The following is a 19,870-nucleotide window of genomic DNA, read 5'->3' on the forward strand; positions in this document are numbered from 1 at the left end:
TTGTACTGTGTTGTTATTTGCCTGTTTGTGGCCCGCCCATTACTTGCACGATTCTTGCCATTCTCCTTCGAACCTCCAATCAACAAGCTGTTTTTCGCTCACAGTACTGCCGCTGACTGGATCTTTTTTGTTTGTTGCACTATTCTCTGTAAACCCTAGACAGTGTTGTGCATGAAAAGCCCAGGAGGCTGGCTGTTTTTTAAATACTGGAACCAGCACTGACGATCATACCACGCTCAAAATTGCTTAGGTCACTCGTTTTGCCCATTCTAATGTTAAATTGAACAGTAACTGAATGCCTCTGCCTATCTGCCTGCGTATATAGCAAGCAACTACCACGTGACTCACTGTCTATAGGAAAAAACTGTTTTCATGAACGGGGTGGTATACCTAATATACTGGCAACTGGGTGTATAATAGGGTTGAAATACTTATCTTTTTGACAAGACCTTGGAGTACCATCCCAGATAAGCCTTGACCTCCAGGTAAAGCCAGGTTTTTCCCAAATTTGTGCAGGATTGTGAGTCCCAAACAAGCATGCTTGACATTTCTGTGATCTAATTCCTAAACAAAGAAAATTAGAACCACATAAAACACTAAACCAAAACATGGAAGAATGTGAACAGACTGTCCTTAGCTAGCTACTTGCAAATAAAGTAAATGTAATCACAAGTAACAAGTGGGATTACTCCTGGGCAAAAGCATCCAAAGACATATAGAACTTGTGAGTTGAGCAGAAGAATGTAACGTTACAGTCCATCCTTACCCTACTAACAAGTTTGTCCAATTTGGCGAGGAATTGTTTGGAACATCTCCAAGTTGTTCCCTCATCATCTTGCAAGAAGTCACCCAATGCCTGAAAATTGCTGTTCTTAAGCACCTCATCAACCAGCTTCTCCAACTGCAAGAACAGGGTTAGCAGATACATGTCATCGCTAGCTAGCAGATACCAAGTTTAAATTAATAGAACTAACGTTACAATTTTCACATACTAGACATACTTTGAACCGTTTTTTTTACCTGTGGGTCCTGAGGTGGCGCCATCATACATTCACCCACTGTGAAAGATCATTAAATGAAAGTGGATCTTCTTTAGATAAGTGTAATCCTTAGCTAAAGCTGGCTAGCTTACAATAAGTGTCATGCCGTGTTGTCACCACAGACGTAAAAAGCAGGTTGTCACTCAGATATAAGATAGCTAACCTTAGCTAGCGACGTTAGCCAACTAACGTTAACAGTTAACGTTACAGTCGCTAGCTAAAGTTGACAATTCAGAGCATAGCGTTAGCGTGTTCATTTCCCTGTACATTGAGCATAACAACATTACACACTTAATTTTGTAAATACACAATGGTGATCGTAAATAGTGTGACTGAATAAATTTAGTTTTTGACAAAATAGATGTTATTCTAGCTTGCAAACGATCAACATTGCTAGCTACCTGTCAGTTTTCCTCAGTGAAGTTGTGAGTCGAGTGATGGATGCTGGAGCGCGCGAAAATAATGGTAGACCAGCATGCGCACGGTGTGTCTGGTGCGCAGATCCTGCACACAAAGTGCGTCTCTTTTCTCTCGAAGTGTACACTCGTTCACTACTTCACACAAATCTGAAAGCAATGGATTAGTGGAGGCATTGGCTAGCTAGACGGAGTTTCCAACATCACTATACCAGTCAAATCAGTTACGTATCAAAAGTAAATGTAATTGCAAAAATATACTTAAGTATCAAAAGTAAAAGTGTAATTCATTTTAAATTGCTTATATTAAGAAAACCAGACGGCCCAATTTTCCTGTCTTTATTTTATTTACGGATAGCCAGGGGCACACTCCAACACTCAGACATAACAAACAAAACATTTGGGTTTAGTGATTCTTGTCAGATCAGAGGCAGTAGGGATGACAATACTTTAAGGTATTTTTACTTAAGTACTTTATACCACTGGTGAGCAGCTTGCTCTGGCCAGTGATAGTCTGGACGTTTTAAAGTTGTTTTGGTGTTGGTAGAATTTACGGTTTTGGCGCTACAGGTGGCAGCGCAGTAGAATAATAATTCTAATCATAAGTATGAACAGTTTCTAAAGTTGTGCTTTGCTTCCCGTAAGATCACCTAAATATTGTATGCTGATGACTCCAGGTGAGCAATCAGAGCTTTTGAGGATGACTGGGTGAGAGATAGTAAAATGGGTAGTTGAGTGAGAGGGGTCATTCCACCAATTCGGTGCATTTTGAGAAGTGTAACTTGGTCAAATAATACTTTTTGTTTCACCTAATTTTAACAGTCTGTCATAAAGAGCACATGTTCAACTTGATAAAAACAAGTTTTCCCTATCAAGAGGTTAAATAAAATAATGAAGTAAGTGCAAAAACAAAGTAACAGGATTTCATCTTAAACCAGCCATAAATCCCCTTGTGACAGGGGGATGGAAGCTTGTTGTGTGCATCAGGAAGTGGCAATTGAATGCAAGCTTCACTCCCAAAAATAAATGGTTAAAAGATGTATTGCCTGTCTACCTATGGGTAACAGGGTTGACCTGTTATGCTCAACCCGTTCAGTTTTCCACCACAAAACACCAGAAAATGGCCAGGCATTATCCAAACACATTGGCACAGCATCAGTGAGATTTGAACCTATAATCTTCTGTTTTCTTTCCATGGAATTAGTCCACTCCGCCACCAGGATGGAACTAGCATACCATGTTTTTTAAATCATACAAAGCTGTTCATTTTAGTCTATTAAAACAGACCACATTTCAAAGGAAACAAGCACTCATTAGGTGGGTGGGTGGAATTAGTGTGCACGGCCAACACACCTGAACACACTTAACAGGGGCACGCACAATACCATCGGGGGTACGACAAATAAAAATCAAGGGCCAAAGTATTGACACGTTTTGTTGAATTGAGAGGCTAGATTAAAGTTTACTTTACTGACCATAATTTTCACTTGTCTGACTGCTGGCATGATGACGAGTTTCTCACACGACTGACCTATCAGGGTGATGTTTTTTCTCACCTGAATGATCTGAATCTAGGATTACAGGGACTCTCCGCAACTATATTCAATGTGCGGAACAAAATTGAGGCTATGGTTAAGAAGTTGGAGCTCTTCTCTGTCTGCATCAACAAGGACAACACACAGGTCCTTCCATCATTGTATGATTTTTTGTGTGCAAAAAATCAGATAATGTCTCATGTGATATAGCGAAGCACCTGAGTGAGTTGGGGGCGCAATTACCCAGGTACTTTCCCGAAACAGATGACACAAACAACTGGATTCGTTATCACTTTCATGCCCTGTCTCCAGTCCACTTACCGATATCAGAACAAGAGAGACTCATCGAAATTGCAACAAGCGGTTCTGTGAAAATTTTATTTAATCAGAAGCCACTGCCAGATTTCTGGATTGGGCTGCGCTCATAGTATCCTGCCTTGGTAAATCGCACAGTTAAGACACTGATGGTCTTTGCAACCACATACCTACAGTATGTGAGAGTGGATTCTCAGCCCTCACTAGCATGAAACCTAAATGCAGGCATAGACTGTGTGTGGAAAATTATTTAAGACTGAGACTCTCTCCAATACAACTCAACATTGCAGAGTTATGTGCATCCTTTCAAGCACATCCTTCTCATTAACCAGTGGTGAGTTATTCACAATTTTTGATGAGCAAATAAGGTTTTATATGTAAGATGGTTAAATAAAGAGCAAAATTATTGATTATTATTATATTATTATTTGTTCCCTGGTCCGATAACGAGACGGGTTGTGACAAAAACTCACTCGTTCTTATGTTTAATAAATGTATCCTATAGTGTGTGTCTGGCAGGCTTACAATGATGGCAAAAAACAACATTTGAGAGTGCGCTGACCCTGGTGCTAGAGGGGGTACGCAGCTGGAGGTTGAATGTTTGAAGGGGTACGAGACTATAAAACGTTTGGGAACCACAGATAGAGGATAGAGAAAGTTTTGTTGATGCTGAGAACAGAATGTATACGTTTTAAAATAACATTCGTAGAACATTCTCTGAACGTTACTAAAGTTCTCTTGTGTTTTTTATGTAACGTTTTCTTAATGTTCCGTGAACAATTTAAGAACATGGCTTTAAATAGAACAATGAAAAAACCTGTAGGAAACATTATGCCAAAGTACTGAAATGTCCACAGAAGAATTCTGTTTCACACCATTCTCTGAACTATTTGAGAACATCCCCAAAGTCAAACCAGTTGGAGAACGTTCCTAGAACATTAACAAAATTGAAATGTAACTATGTTTGAACTTTTAGGAAACATTATGTTAAAGTAATGAAATACCAAGAAAATTACTTTAGCAAGTCTTTATATTCAGATTGATTCAATTCTCCATATGGTCTTTATTAACGGGCACTTCATTTAATATAACATACTTTTAACATTCAGTATTGTAGCACAATTTCTACTTAAAATATCAAAGGTTACGCAAAAGGCACTCTTTTCGTGGAACGACCCAGAGATAGTTCTATGGATAGTTGGAGAAAGCCTAATCTACAACTAAGTTGTCCTTTCCATCATATAAGGAAAAATATCAGACAGTTCCCATTCCAAAGGTCTCGTGGGTAGCTCTGCATTCACCAAACATAACAAGAACCAAACCTCTTTACTTTCACCAAAATGTGATTAGTAGGCCTACACCTCCTTCAGTTAATTTCATAATTACAGGAACATTTCATTTAGTTTAATTTAGCTCATATAGACAAAAATAGTTGTTGACTACAATTTGACAGAAACATTTGTGACCTAGGCTATGAACAATGTCCACAACACTCTGTAATAAAACATACAAAGACCACAAACATCTAAGTCTAGGGAAATAACGCCCCTTAACAAATGTTACATTAACAGATAAGTTTTTCTTCCACTTTTATGCAAAAAACAAAGGTTCAGGCACAAATTAAAACTGAACACATACAAAAACGTTCATGTATTTAAAGTGAGGCAATTTGGATAGAACCATAAACAGATGTAAAAAAATATATATATAAAAAACTATTTCTGATTTTCAAATTAATATATTTTTTGCAATCAGTGTGTGATGATTCACTCTTGATTAATTAAGTCTAGTTTACAATGTTTGTGAACCAGTTTAGGAATATTCCATCAATATTTACATGATCCTGTACATGACTAGAGTGTATCAATGTCACAGTGTTCATTGTGTGTGTCTTGTGGCACACACCCAGAAGTTAGCTCTACAGTACAAGCCACCCTCACAGCCACCCCACCCTCACAGCCACCCTTGGCAGAACGTCCAACCGGCCTCACAACCACAGACCACGTGTAACCACGCCAGCCCAGGACCTCCACATCGGGCTTCTTCACCTGCGGGATTGTCTAAGATCAGCCACCCGGACAGTTGATGAAACTGAGGAGTATTTCTGTCTGTAATAAAGCCCTTTTGTGACAAAAAACTCATTCTGATTTGCTGGGCCTGGCTCCCCACCCATGGCTGCACCACTGCGCAGTCATGTGAAATTCATAGTTTAGGGCCTAATGAATTTATTAGAAATAGGAATGACTTCTATTTTAGCCCTTGGCAACAAAGACGCTCGTTGGCGCACACGAGCAGTGTGGGTGCAATAATTGAATAACATGGAGTTCTAACATTCGGAAAGTATTCAGACCCCTTGACTTGTTCCACATTGTAAGTAACCTAATGAATGTCGATCTAACTGCCATGAATGCCTCTGCTGATCCTATAGCGACTGTATGCAGTAATCATTTGCCTGTATGCAGTAATCAAAATGCATACATAGTCCCGTGAAAAAATATGCCAGCCTATGGAAATCAAATGCCCGTTCAACTGATTTATTCTGCCTCCGAAGATGTGACTATGTGGACTACAGATAACACAGTATGATTTGAGGTTCAAATATGTCTAAAATCCTGTTTTTACTTTGTCATTATGGGGCATTTTGTGTACAGTGATGAGGAACATGTTTTATTTAATCAATTTTAGAATAATGCTGTAATGTAACAAAATGTTGGAAAAGTTCAAGGGGTCTGAATACTTCCCGAATGCGCTGTACGTTATCGTGGACTATTTTGAACACTTTTCTGGGATGTTTGATTGTTTTCATTGCTTTACTGGGAAGCTTAGCAGAAGTAGACAAGCTCATGTTATTTATGTTAGTGCAGGGTGAGCTTCACACAGTGGACTTCCTACCAGGGCACACCACCTCAGTGCTAACAGTATCACTTTGGTTCATAGGCAAATGATTACAACAGCTATAGGATCAGTAGAGGCATTCAGGGCAGTTTGAGGGACTTACATTAGGTTACTTAAATTGTGTCTTCTAACGCCCTTGGGATAATGTACATTTGCTGAAGCATTATGGAAACTCAGTGACACAATGGTAGGGATTAACTGAGCTGGGCCTGGGTCATTGATAAGTCATTGTCTCAACGCAGCCTTATAATGCTGTGAAAGGATCCAGGAACCCAAATGATCCCATCCACCTTATAAATTGAGGTTTGTTTCCAGAAGTTATCAAAAATGTTATACTGACAGAACTACAATAGTCTCGTAGCCAGTTATGGAGGGCTAAAAGTAATCTGAAACGTTCAATGCCACGATTTAGGAAGAGTATAGGGCCAGATATTGTGGGGCGTTTGTTGGTGTCAAGCAGAGACTCAATCAGTTCTTTAAAATCCATCTTCAGCTGTTCTGAGCTGCCCTTCATAATGTCATTGAATCCCACATGAACTATGATGGACAACATTTCCTGATGCAGGTTTTTGCTCCTGGGACTGAGACTTTCTCACCATTTAACTGCCCAATACAACAGCCGGAGAAAGGGATGGAGAAATCTGCCCATCCCTACCCTTCACACAATTCGTTGAACCTTTTGTGGGCCCACGAGAACATAACATTTTCATTATATGGATAGTGTTTATTTAATCTAGAACTGTTGAACATTTTTCCCTTATTCAACAATTATAGGAATACTGACCTCAGTGTCTCCAGTTTACAGTGTGGATTCCCCAGTGCATCAGAGAGCAGCTTCACTCCTGAGCCTTGTAGGTGATTGCCACTCAGGTCCAGCTGTCTCAGATGTGAGGGGTGTAACACCAGAACAGAGACCAGAGAAGAACAGCCTCCCTCTCTGACCTTACAGCCTGCAGAGTTGATCATCATTTTAGTCAACACACTACTACGCTCTAGTGGTGTAAGGGAGAAATGCTGTTCAACTGATATTAATGTCATCACATTTACAAAATGTTTATGTCATAAATTATTTGTATTATATGGAAAATTAACAGAATTCCCAGGTTTTGGGTGATAATAGTCTCGGATTATACTCTTTCCCCAGTAAAAGGCCATGTTACACAGCCCTGGTTACAGTAAATATTTTTGCTCTACAATATGCAGACAACTGACAACTGTTACACAATGCATCATACTTACATTGGCCTCTATAAACACAGGGACAATTATTACTTGTTGAACAATTACAGGAATACTGACCTCAGTGTCTCCAGTTTACAGTGTGGATTCCCCAGTCCATCAGAGAGCAGCTTCACTCCTGAGTCTTCTAGGTGATTGAAGTTCAGCTCCAGCTCTCTCAGGGCTGAGGGAGTTAACATCCGAGCAGAGGCCAGAGCAGCACAGCCTTTCTCTCTGACTTTACAGCCTGCCGAGTTGCTCATGATTTTAGTGAACATACTACTACCCTCTGGTGGTGTAAGGGAGAAATGCTAGCTATGTTCTCCCCATCATTATGAGCTCATACCAGTACCATATGCAGTTCACCTCTGTGATCTTACCTGTTCAACTGATATTAATGTCATCACATTTACAAAATGTTAATGTCATAAATTATGTTTATTCTAATTAGAAGTGTATAATCCATTTGTTTAGGGTGGTTGAACAGACACCACAGGCTTTTGGTGATGTTTACTATATACTCAGTTACAGTGCCTTGCGAAAGTATTCGGCCCCCTTGAACTTTGCGATCGTTTGCCACATTTCAGGCTTCAAACATAAAGATATAAAACTGTATTTTTTTGTGAAGAATCAACAACAAGTGGGACACAATCATGAAGTGGAACGACATTTATTGGATATTTCAAACTGTTTTAACAAATCAAAAACTGAAAAATTGGGCGTGCAAAATTATTCAGCCCCCTTAAGTTAATACTTTGTAGCGCCACCTTTTGCTGCGATATAATAATAATTTTGCACGCCCAATTTTTCAGTTTTTGATTTGTTAAAACAGTTTGAAATATCCAATAAATGTCGTTCCACTTCATGATTGTGTCCCACTTGTTGTTGATTCTTCACAAAAAAATACAGTTTTATATCTTTATGTTTGAAGCCTGAAATGTGGCAAACGATCGCAAAGTTCAAGGGGGCCGAATACTTTCGCAAGGCACTGTAACTGAGTATATAGTAAACATCACCAAAAGCCTGTGGTGTCTGTTCAACCACCCTAAACAAATGGATTATACACTTCTAATTAGAATAAACATAATTTATGACATTAACATTTTGTAAATGTGATGACATTAATATCAGTTGAACAGGTAAGATCACAGAGGTGAACTGCATATGGTACTGGTATGAGCTCATAATGATGGGGAGAACATAGCTAGCATTTCTCCCTTACACCACCAGAGGGTAGTAGTATGTTCACTAAAATCATGAGCAACTCGGCAGGCTGTAAAGTCAGAGAGAAAGGCTGTGCTGCTCTGGCCTCTGCTCGGATGTTAACTCCCTCAGCCCTGAGAGAGCTGGAGCTGAACTTCAATCACCTAGAAGACTCAGGAGTGAAGCTGCTCTCTGATGGACTGGGGAATCCACACTGTAAACTGGAGACACTGAGGTCAGTATTCCTGTAATTGTTCAACAAGTAATAATTGTCCCTGTGTTTATAGAGGCCAATGTAAGTATGATGCATTGTGTAACAGTTGTCAGTTGTCTGCATATTGTAGAGCAAAAATATTTACTGTAACCAGGGCTGTGTAACATGGCCTTTTACTGGGGAAAGAGTATAATCCGAGACTATTATCACCCAAAACCTGGGAATTCTGTTAATTTTCCATATAATACAAATAATTTATGACATAAACATTTTGTAAATGTGATGACATTAATATCAGTTGAACAGCATTTCTCCCTTACACCACTAGAGCGTAGTAGTGTGTTGACTAAAATGATGATCAACTCTGCAGGCTGTAAGGTCAGAGAGGGAGGCTGTTCTTCTCTGGTCTCTGTTCTGGTGTTACACCCCTCACATCTGAGACAGCTGGACCTGAGTGGCAATCACCTACAAGGCTCAGGAGTGAAGCTGCTCTCTGATGCACTGGGGAATCCACACTGTAAACTGGAGACACTGAGGTCAGTATTCCTATAATTGTTGAATAAGGGAAAAATGTTCAACAGTTCTAGATTAAATAAACACTATCCATATAATGAAAATGTTATGTTCTCGTGGGCCCACAAAAGGTTCAACGAATTGTGTGAAGGGTAGGGATGGGCAGATTTCTCCATCCCTTTCTCCGGCTGTTGTATTGGGCAGTTAAATGGTGAGAAAGTCTCAGTCCCAGGAGCAAAAACCTGCATCAGGAAATGTTGTCCATCATAGTTCATGTGGGATTCAATGACATTATGAAGGGCAGCTCAGAACAGCTGAAGATGGATTTTAAAGAACTGATTGAGTCTCTGCTTGACACCAACAAACGCCCCACAATATCTGGCCCTATACTCTTCCTAAATCGTGGCATTGAACGTTTCAGATTACTTTTAGCCCTCCATAACTGGCTACGAGACTATTGTAGTTCTGTCAGTATAACATTTTTGATAACTTCTGGAAACAAACCTCAATTTATAAGGTGGATGGGATCATTTGGGTTCCTGGATCCTTTCACAGCATTATAAGGCTGCGTTGAGACAATGACTTATCAATGACCCAGGCCCAGCTCAGTTAATCCCTACCATTGTGTCACTGAGTTTCCATAATGCTTCAGCAAATGTACATTATCCCAAGGGCGTTAGAAGACACAATTTAAGTAACCTAATGTAAGTCCCTCAAACTGCCCTGAATGCCTCTACTGATCCTATAGCTGTTGTAATCATTTGCCTATGAACCAAAGTGATACTGTTAGCACTGAGGTGGTGTGCCCTGGTAGGAAGTCCACTGTGTGAAGCTCACCCTGCACTAACATAAATAACATGAGCTTGTCTACTTCTGCTAAGCTTCCCAGTAAAGCAATGAAAACAATCAAACATCCCAGAAAAGTGTTCAAAATAGTCCACGATAACGTACAGCGCATTCGGGAAGTATTCAGACCCCTTGAACTTTTCCAACATTTTGTTACATTACAGCATTATTCTAAAATTGATTAAATAAAACATGTTCCTCATCACTGTACACAAAATGCCCCATAATGACAAAGTAAAAACAGGATTTTAGACATATTTGAACCTCAAATCATACTGTGTTATCTGTAGTCCACATAGTCACATCTTCGGAGGCAGAATAAATCAGTTGAACGGGCATTTGATTTCCATAGGCTGGCATATTTTTTCACGGGACTATGTATGCATTTTGATTACTGCATACAGGCAAATGATTACTGCATACAGTCGCTATAGGATCAGCAGAGGCATTCATGGCAGTTAGATCGACATTCATTAGGTTACTTACAATGTGGAACAAGTCAAGGGGTCTGAATACTTTCCGAATGTTAGAACTCCATGTTATTCAATTATTGCACCCACACTGCTCGTGTGCGCCAACGAGCGTCTTTGTTGCCAAGGGCTAAAATAGAAGTCATTCCTATTTCTAATAAATTCATTAGGCCCTAAACTATGAATTTCACATGACTGCGCAGTGGTGCAGCCATGGGTGGGGAGCCAGGCCCAGCAAATCAGAATGAGTTTTTTGTCACAAAAGGGCTTTATTACAGACAGAAATACTCCTCAGTTTCATCAACTGTCCGGGTGGCTGATCTTAGACAATCCCGCAGGTGAAGAAGCCCGATGTGGAGGTCCTGGGCTGGCGTGGTTACACGTGGTCTGTGGTTGTGAGGCCGGTTGGACGTTCTGCCAAGGGTGGCTGTGAGGGTGGGGTGGCTGTGAGGGTGGCTTGTACTGTAGAGCTAACTTCTGGGTGTGTGCCACAAGACACACACAATGAACACTGTGACATTGATACACTCTAGTCATGTACAGGATCATGTAAATATTGATGGAATATTCCTAAACTGGTTCACAAACATTGTAAACTAGACTTAATTAATCAAGAGTGAATCATCACACACTGATTGCAAAAAATATATTAATTTGAAAATCAGAAATAGTTTTTTATATATATATTTTTTTACATCTGTTTATGGTTCTATCCAAATTGCCTCACTTTAAATACATGAACGTTTTTGTATGTGTTCAGTTTTAATTTGTGCCTGAACCTTTGTTTTTTGCATAAAAGTGGAAGAAAAACTTATCTGTTAATGTAACATTTGTTAAGGGGCGTTATTTCCCTAGACTTAGATGTTTGTGGTCTTTGTATGTTTTATTACAGAGTGTTGTGGACATTGTTCATAGCCTAGGTCACAAATGTTTCTGTCAAATTGTAGTCAACAACTATTTTTGTCTATATGAGCTAAATTAAACTAAATGAAATGTTCCTGTAATTATGAAATTAACTGAAGGAGGTGTAGGCCTACTAATCACATTTTGGTGAAAGTAAAGAGGTTTGGTTCTTGTTATGTTTGGTGAATGCAGAGCTACCCACGAGACCTTTGGAATGGGAACTGTCTGATATTTTTCCTTATATGATGGAAAGGACAACTTAGTTGTAGATTAGGCTTTCTCCAACTATCCATAGAACTATCTCTGGGTCGTTCCACGAAAAGAGTGCCTTTTGCGTAACCTTTGATATTTTAAGTAGAAATTGTGCTACAATACTGAATGTTAAAAGTATGTTATATTAAATGAAGTGCCCGTTAATAAAGACCATATGGAGAATTGAATCAATCTGAATATAAAGACTTGCTAAAGTAATTTTCTTGGTATTTCATTACTTTAACATAATGTTTCCTAAAAGTTCAAACATAGTTACATTTCAATTTTGTTAATGTTCTAGGAACGTTCTCCAACTGGTTTGACTTTGGGGATGTTCTCAAATAGTTCAGAGAATGGTGTGAAACAGAATTCTTCTGTGGACATTTCAGTACTTTGGCATAATGTTTCCTACAGGTTTTTTCATTGTTCTATTTAAAGCCATGTTCTTAAATTGTTCACGGAACATTAAGAAAACGTTACATAAAAAACACAAGAGAACTTTAGTAACGTTCAGAGAATGTTCTACGAATGTTATTTTAAAACGTATACATTCTGTTCTCAGCATCAACAAAACTTTCTCTATCCTCTATCTGTGGTTCCCAAACGTTTTATAGTCTCGTACCCCTTCAAACATTCAACCTCCAGCTGCGTACCCCCTCTAGCACCAGGGTCAGCGCACTCTCAAATGTTGTTTTTTGCCATCATTGTAAGCCTGCCAGACACACACTATAGGATACATTTATTAAACATAAGAACGAGTGAGTTTTTGTCACAACCCGTCTCGTTATCGGACCAGGGAACAAATAATAATATAATAATAATCAATAATTTTGCTCTTTATTTAACCATCTTACATATAAAACCTTATTTGCTCATCAAAAATTGTGAATAACTCACCACTGGTTAATGAGAAGGATGTGCTTGAAAGGATGCACATAACTCTGCAATGTTGAGTTGTATTGGAGAGAGTCTCAGTCTTAAATAATTTTCCACACACAGTCTATGCCTGCATTTAGGTTTCATGCTAGTGAGGGCTGAGAATCCACTCTCACATACTGTAGGTATGTGGTTGCAAAGACCATCAGTGTCTTAACTGTGCGATTTACCAAGGCAGGATACTATGAGCGCAGCCCAATCCAGAAATCTGGCAGTGGCTTCTGATTAAATAAAATTTTCACAGAACCGCTTGTTGCAATTTCGATGAGTCTCTCTTGTTCTGATATCGGTAAGTGGACTGGAGACAGGGCATGAAAGTGATAACGAATCCAGTTGTTTGTGTCATCTGTTTCGGGAAAGTACCTGGGTAATTGCGCCCCCAACTCACTCAGGTGCTTCGCTATATCACATGAGACATTATCTGATTTTTTGCACACAAAAAATCATACAATGATGGAAGGACCTGTGTGTTGTCCTTGTTGATGCAGACAGAGAAGAGCTCCAACTTCTTAACCATAGCCTCAATTTTGTTCCGCACATTGAATATAGTTGCGGAGAGTCCCTGTAATCCTAGATTCAGATCATTCAGGTGAGAAAAAACATCACCCTGATAGGTCAGTCGTGTGAGAAACTCGTCATCATGCCAGCAGTCAGACAAGTGAAAATTATGGTCAGTAAAGTAAACTTTAATCTAGCCTCTCAATTCAACAAAACGTGTCAATACTTTGGCCCTTGATTTTTATTTGTCGTACCCCCGATGGTATTGTGCGTGCCCCTGTTAAGTGTGTTCAGGTGTGTTGGCCGTGCACACTAATTCCACCCACCCACCTAATGAGTGCTTGTTTCCTTTGAAATGTGGTCTGTTTTAATAGACTAAAATGAACAGCTTTGTATGATTTAAAAAACATGGTATGCTAGTTCCATCCTGGTGGCGGAGTGGACTAATTCCATGGAAAGAAAACAGAAGATTATAGGTTCAAATCTCACTGATGCTGTGCCAATGTGTTTGGATAATGCCTGGCCATTTTCTGGTGTTTTGTGGTGGAAAACTGAACGGGTTGAGCATAACAGGTCAACCCTGTTACCCATAGGTAGACAGGCAATACATCTTTTAACCATTTATTTTTGGGAGTGAAGCTTGCATTCAATTGCCACTTCCTGATGCACACAACAAGCTTCCATCCCCCTGTCACAAGGGGATTTATGGCTGGTTTAAGATGAAATCCTGTTACTTTGTTTTTGCACTTACTTCATTATTTTATTTAACCTCTTGATAGGGAAAACTTGTTTTTATCAAGTTGAACATGTGCTCTTTATGACAGACTGTTAAAATTAGGTGAAACAAAAAGTATTATTTGACCAAGTTACACTTCTCAAAATGCACCGAATTGGTGGAATGACCCCTCTCACTCAACTACCCATTTTACTATCTCTCACCCAGTCATCCTCAAAAGCTCTGATTGCTCACCTGGAGTCATCAGCATACAATATTTAGGTGATCTTACGGGAAGCAAAGCACAACTTTAGAAACTGTTCATACTTATGATTAGAATTATTATTCTACTGCGCTGCCACCTGTAGCGCCAAAACCGTAAATTCTACCAACACCAAAACAACTTTAAAACGTCCAGACTATCACTGGCCAGAGCAAGCTGCTCACCAGTGGTATAAAGTACTTAAGTAAAAATACCTTAAAGTATTGTCATCCCTACTGCCTCTGATCTGACAAGAATCACTAAACCCAAATGTTTTGTTTGTTATGTCTGAGTGTTGGAGTGTGCCCCTGGCTATCCGTAAATAAAATAAAGACAGGAAAATTGGGCCGTCTGGTTTTCTTAATATAAGCAATTTAAAATGAATTACACTTTTACTTTTGATACTTAAGTATATTTTTGCAATTACATTTACTTTTGATACGTAACTGATTTGACTGGTATAGTGATGTTGGAAACTCCGTCTAGCTAGCCAATGCCTCCACTAATCCATTGCTTTCAGATTTGTGTGAAGTAGTGAACGAGTGTACACTTCGAGAGAAAAGAGACGCACTTTGTGTGCAGGATCTGCGCACCAGACACACCGTGCGCATGCTGGTCTACCATTATTTTCGCGCGCTCCAGCATCCATCACTCGACTCACAACTTCACTGAGGAAAACTGACAGGTAGCTAGCAATGTTGATCGTTTGCAAGCTAGAATAACATCTATTTTGTCAAAAACTAAATTTATTCAGTCACACTATTTACGATCACCATTGTGTATTTACAAAATTAAGTGTGTAATGTTGTTATGCTCAATGTACAGGGAAATGAACACGCTAACGCTATGCTCTGAATTGTCAACTTTAGCTAGCGACTGTAACGTTAACTGTTAACGTTAGTTGGCTAACGTCGCTAGCTAAGGTTAGCTATCTTATATCTGAGTGACAACCTGCTTTTTACGTCTGTGGTGACAACACGGCATGACACTTATTGTAAGCTAGCCAGCTTTAGCTAAGGATTACACTTATCTAAAGAAGATCCACTTTCATTTAATGATCTTTCACAGTGGGTGAATGTATGATGGCGCCACCTCAGGACCCACAGGTAAAAAAAACGGTTCAAAGTATGTCTAGTATGTGAAAATTGTAACGTTAGTTCTATTAATTTAAACTTGGTATCTGCTAGCTAGCGATGACATGTATCTGCTAACCCTGTTCTTGCAGTTGGAGAAGCTGGTTGATGAGGTGCTTAAGAACAGCAATTTTCAGGCATTGGGTGACTTCTTGCAAGATGATGAGGGAACAACTTGGAGATGTTCCAAACAATTCCTCGGCTACCTGCCGCACCAGGACATCTTTACCAGCATCTGGGAACCAGAGGAAATGACCCAGAGGTACAAGGATGCTACCATTGTTGCCCTGTATAAAAACAAAGGCTGCAAAGCAGACTGCAACAACTATAGAGGGATTGCATCTCTCCATAGCTGGCAAGATCCTATCTAGAGTCATCCTCAACAGGCTAACTTCCATCTTAGATGAGAACCTTCCAAAAGTGCAATGGGGTTTCAGGCCTGGTCGCAGTAAAACGGACATGAGATTTACCATCAAGCAAATACAAGCAAAAATGTATTGAGCAAAACATGGACCTCTGCTGCATGTTTATAGACCTCACCAAGGCTTTCGACACTGAACAGGGAGGGGTTATGGAAGATCCTCCAAAAATGTGTCTGCCTGCAAAAACTAGTCAACATCATCCGTCTACTCCATGACGGAATACAAGGCCAGGTCCGCTGTGGTGGTGACATTTCTGAAGCCTTTCCCATCTCCAACGTACTCAACCACACTACTAAGGACCTTAACAAATGCATCTACGTCAGATACAGGGAGGGTAGTTCAATCTACGATCTGCACAGGCTCCGAGCAAAGACAGGCTTCTCGCGCGCACAGAGACGGACCTCTAGTCATTGGCAGACTGCTTTGATGTACCTTGCAAGAGTTACGGTCTGACCATCAGCTTGAAAACAATCTGTAGTCCTCAGTAAACCATCACCCCTGTCAACCCAGTGGCCCTCAGCATCCACCTCAGTGGATCTGAGCTCCAGAATGTCGACCAGGACGGCTCACTCGACAAGAAAGAACAAACAGAATTCAGAAAGCAAGCCAGTCATTGGGAAGGCTGAGGAAGAGGACGCTCAACCGTCACACCATCACTTTCCACAAAGATGAAAATCTAAAATGCGGTAGACATCACAACCCCGCTGTATGGCTTTGTAACGTGGACCCTGTAGTCACGTCAAACAGCCGGAGATATTCCATTCACGATCTCTAAGATCTATTATGGGTATCCGGTGGCAAGACAAAGTCTCCAACCTGGAGGTTGGCCCACCCACTTGGGAGCCAGGCTCAGCAACATCTCTGTGTGTGCACTTAGTGAGAAATAATCATTTTGTGCGCATAGAACATTTTTGGGGTATTTTATTTCAGCTCATAAAACATGGGACTAACACTTTACATGTTGCATGTATATTTTTGTTTAGTGTATATCACACGCACTGAATGACAGGCCGACCCATAAGCGTTTTAAACACAACCTCATGTTCTGCAATACGCAGCCCAGTCAACTCACAAATGTCACCTCCTCCTGATCCACCGTGAACTCCCAAACCCTCACAGCAGTCGACCACTGTTCAGAGTCTGCCCTTCAAAACTCAAACTCCTGAGCCATTCAAGAACCCACAATAAACCGAAGTTACTGCAGCAGTCGTCATTAAAACCGACCGACTACCAGAGAGAGAGAGATTTAGCTAATCACTACGGTCCTCATTTCCAAGCATTTAAATCTAACATTAAAGTACAGAACCTCAAATCATGTGAGATACTGTACACTCATAGAGTAACATTTGGCTCCATATGCTCTCTGGACACTGTGTTAAAAAACCTCCAGGCGAGCTTCAATGCCATACAACACTCCTTCCGTAGCCTCCAACTGCTCTTAAATGCTAGTAAAACTAAATGCATGCTCTTCAACCAATTACTGCCCGCACCCGCCCGCCCGACTAGCATCACTACCCTGGACGGTTCTGACTTAGAACATGTGGACAACTACAAATACCTAGGTGTCTGGTTAGACTGTAAACTCTCCTTCCAGACTCACATCAAGCATCTCCAATCCCAAATTAAATCTAGAATCGGCTTCCTATTTCGCAACAAACCCTCCTTCACTCATGCTGCCAATCATACCCAGGTAAAACTGACTATCCTACTGATCCTTGACTTCGCCGATGTCATTTACAAAATAGCCTCCAAAACTCTACTCAGCAAATTGAATGTAGTCTATCACAGTGCCATCCGTTTTGTCACCAAAGCCCCAAATATTACTCACCACTGCGACCTGTATGCTCTTGTTGGTTGGCCCTCGCTACATATTCATTGCCAAACCCACTGGCTCCAGGTCATCTATAAGTCTTTGCTAGGTAAAGCCCCACCTTATCTCAGCTCAGTGGTCACCATAGCAACACCCAACCGTAGCAGGTATATTTCACTGGTCATCCCCAAAGCCAAAACCGCCTTTGGCCGCCTTTCCTTCCAGTTCTCTGCTGCCAATGACTGGAACTAATTGCATAAATCACTGAAGCTGGATACTTATATCTCCCTCACTAACTTTAAGCATCAGCTGTCAGAGCAGCTTACCACTGCACCTGTACACAGCCCACCCAACTACCTCATCCCCATATTGTTATTTATTTATTTTTGCTCTTTTGCACCCCGGTATCTCTACTTGCACATCATCATCTGCACATCCATCACTCCAGTGTTAATGCCAAATTGTGATTATTTTGCCACTATGGCCTATTTACTGCCTGACCTCCCGAATCTTACTACATTTGCACACACTGTACATAGATTTTTTCTATTGTGTTATTGACTGTACGTTAGGTTTATCCCATGTGTAACTCTGTGTTGTTGTTTTTGTCACACTGCTTTGCTTTATCTTGGCCAGGTCGCAGTTGTAAATGAGAACTTGTTCAACTGGTTAAATAAAGGTGAAATACATTTTTTTATTTAAAAAATATATTCATTAAGTCTGAAGGACAGAGGTGAGTATGTTTTTACGTTTTGATTCACAGTCAGGACTTTTCTTTCAATGTATTGTTTAGCTGTTATCAAATGCAAATAAACTTGTGGATCTATTGAACAATTGCTAACCCTTATATTTAAAAATGACAGAAATATTGACCTCAGTTTCTCCAGTTTACAGTGTGGACTCCCTAGTCCCTCAGAGAGCAGCTTTACTCCTGAGTCTTTTAGAGGATTGTAGCTCAGGTCCACCTCTCTCAGGTGTGAGGAGTTTAAAGCAGATGCCAAAGCTTTACAGCATTTCTCTGTGAGGTCACAACTTTCCAACTTATTTGAAAAGTCAAATGTCATGTCACTTAAGAGAAAAGATGAATGACACTTTGTTTCATGTTATATATACAGTGTGGTCTGAAATTATTGACACCCTTGATAAAGATGAGCAAATATAAATAAAATAAATAATTTAATTTCTGAGCTATAATGTATGCTAAAAAAATGAGAATGCATGAGCAGAAAAGAACCCCATACCTACTGTAAAATATCATGGTAGACCTTTGATGTTATGGGGCTATTTTGCTTCCATTGGTCATGGGACCCATGTTAAAGGTCAACGGCATTATGAATTTTAATCAGTACTCGGATAGCCAAAAACATCGTTGCCTCTGCTACGCTGCAAGTGGATCTTCCAGAAAGACAATAACCAAGCGTACATTAAAATCCACAAAGAAATGGTTCATTCGCCACAAAATCAACATTTTGAAATGGCCATCTCAGTCTCGGGACTTGAAACCTGTGATTGAATTTAAGAGGGGCAGTCCATAAGAGCAAACGAAGGACATCAAGGATCTGGAAAGATGCTTTATGGACGAATAGTCTAAGATCCCTTCCAATGTGTTCTCCAATCTCATAAAACATTTTAGAAAAAGGCTCAGTGCCGTTATCCTTGCATGGTGAGGTATTGAAAACAGGGCTGTCAGTAATTTTGACTCCTACCTTTTTGAGAAAAAAAATATTACTTGTTAAACAAAATCTCTTTCTCTGAGCAATTGTATTAGTATACAATAATATATATAATTTCCCAATTTTGGGGGGGCATACAATATATCTACGTATTTGAATGTTGTATTATATACAAGCATTTTTACTTATCTTTATCAAGAGTGTCAATAATTTCAGACCCCACTGTACATACATATATTTTTGTTGTTATGACTATAAAACTTTGAATAGCCATGTACTGTACTTACTGAGCTGTTCTGTAGGCTTTGACCACTGGCAACAGTCTCAAAAGACCATCTGACCTGGAGTATTTTCTCAAGTCAAACACATCTAGCTCCTCGTCTGATGTAAGCAACACAAAAGACCAGAGTGGACCACTGTTCAGGAGACAGTACTTCTCTGGAGACACTGCCTGAGCTCAGGTAGCTTTAGATCTCCTCCACTAGAGAATGGTCATTGAGTTCATTCAGACAGTGGAACAGATTGATGCACCTTCCTGGAGAGAGATTCTCCCTAATCTTCCACTTGATGTACTTGACTGTTTCAGCATTGGTTTGTGAGC

The 19,870-nt window shown here is 40.0% G+C and overlaps 1 long non-coding RNA gene across 1 annotated transcript; it reads right to left on the reverse strand.

Annotated features, from left to right (window-relative positions):
* Positions 1-437: 437 nt before the first annotated feature.
* LOC139416456 (uncharacterized) lies at positions 438-7,068 on the reverse strand. The gene is made up of 4 exons (XR_011635100.1): positions 6,986-7,068; positions 1,021-1,058; positions 767-901; positions 438-564 (listed from the first exon to the last, which is right to left on the reverse strand). It is a non-coding gene; the product is annotated as an uncharacterized lncRNA (long non-coding RNA).
* Between the last annotated feature and the right edge of the window lie 12,802 nt (positions 7,069-19,870).

The sequence above is a fragment of the Oncorhynchus clarkii genome, chromosome 9 (genome assembly GCF_045791955.1).
Source record: "Oncorhynchus clarkii lewisi isolate Uvic-CL-2024 chromosome 9, UVic_Ocla_1.0, whole genome shotgun sequence".
In the NCBI taxonomy this organism is placed as follows: domain Eukaryota; kingdom Metazoa; phylum Chordata; class Actinopteri; order Salmoniformes; family Salmonidae; genus Oncorhynchus; species Oncorhynchus clarkii.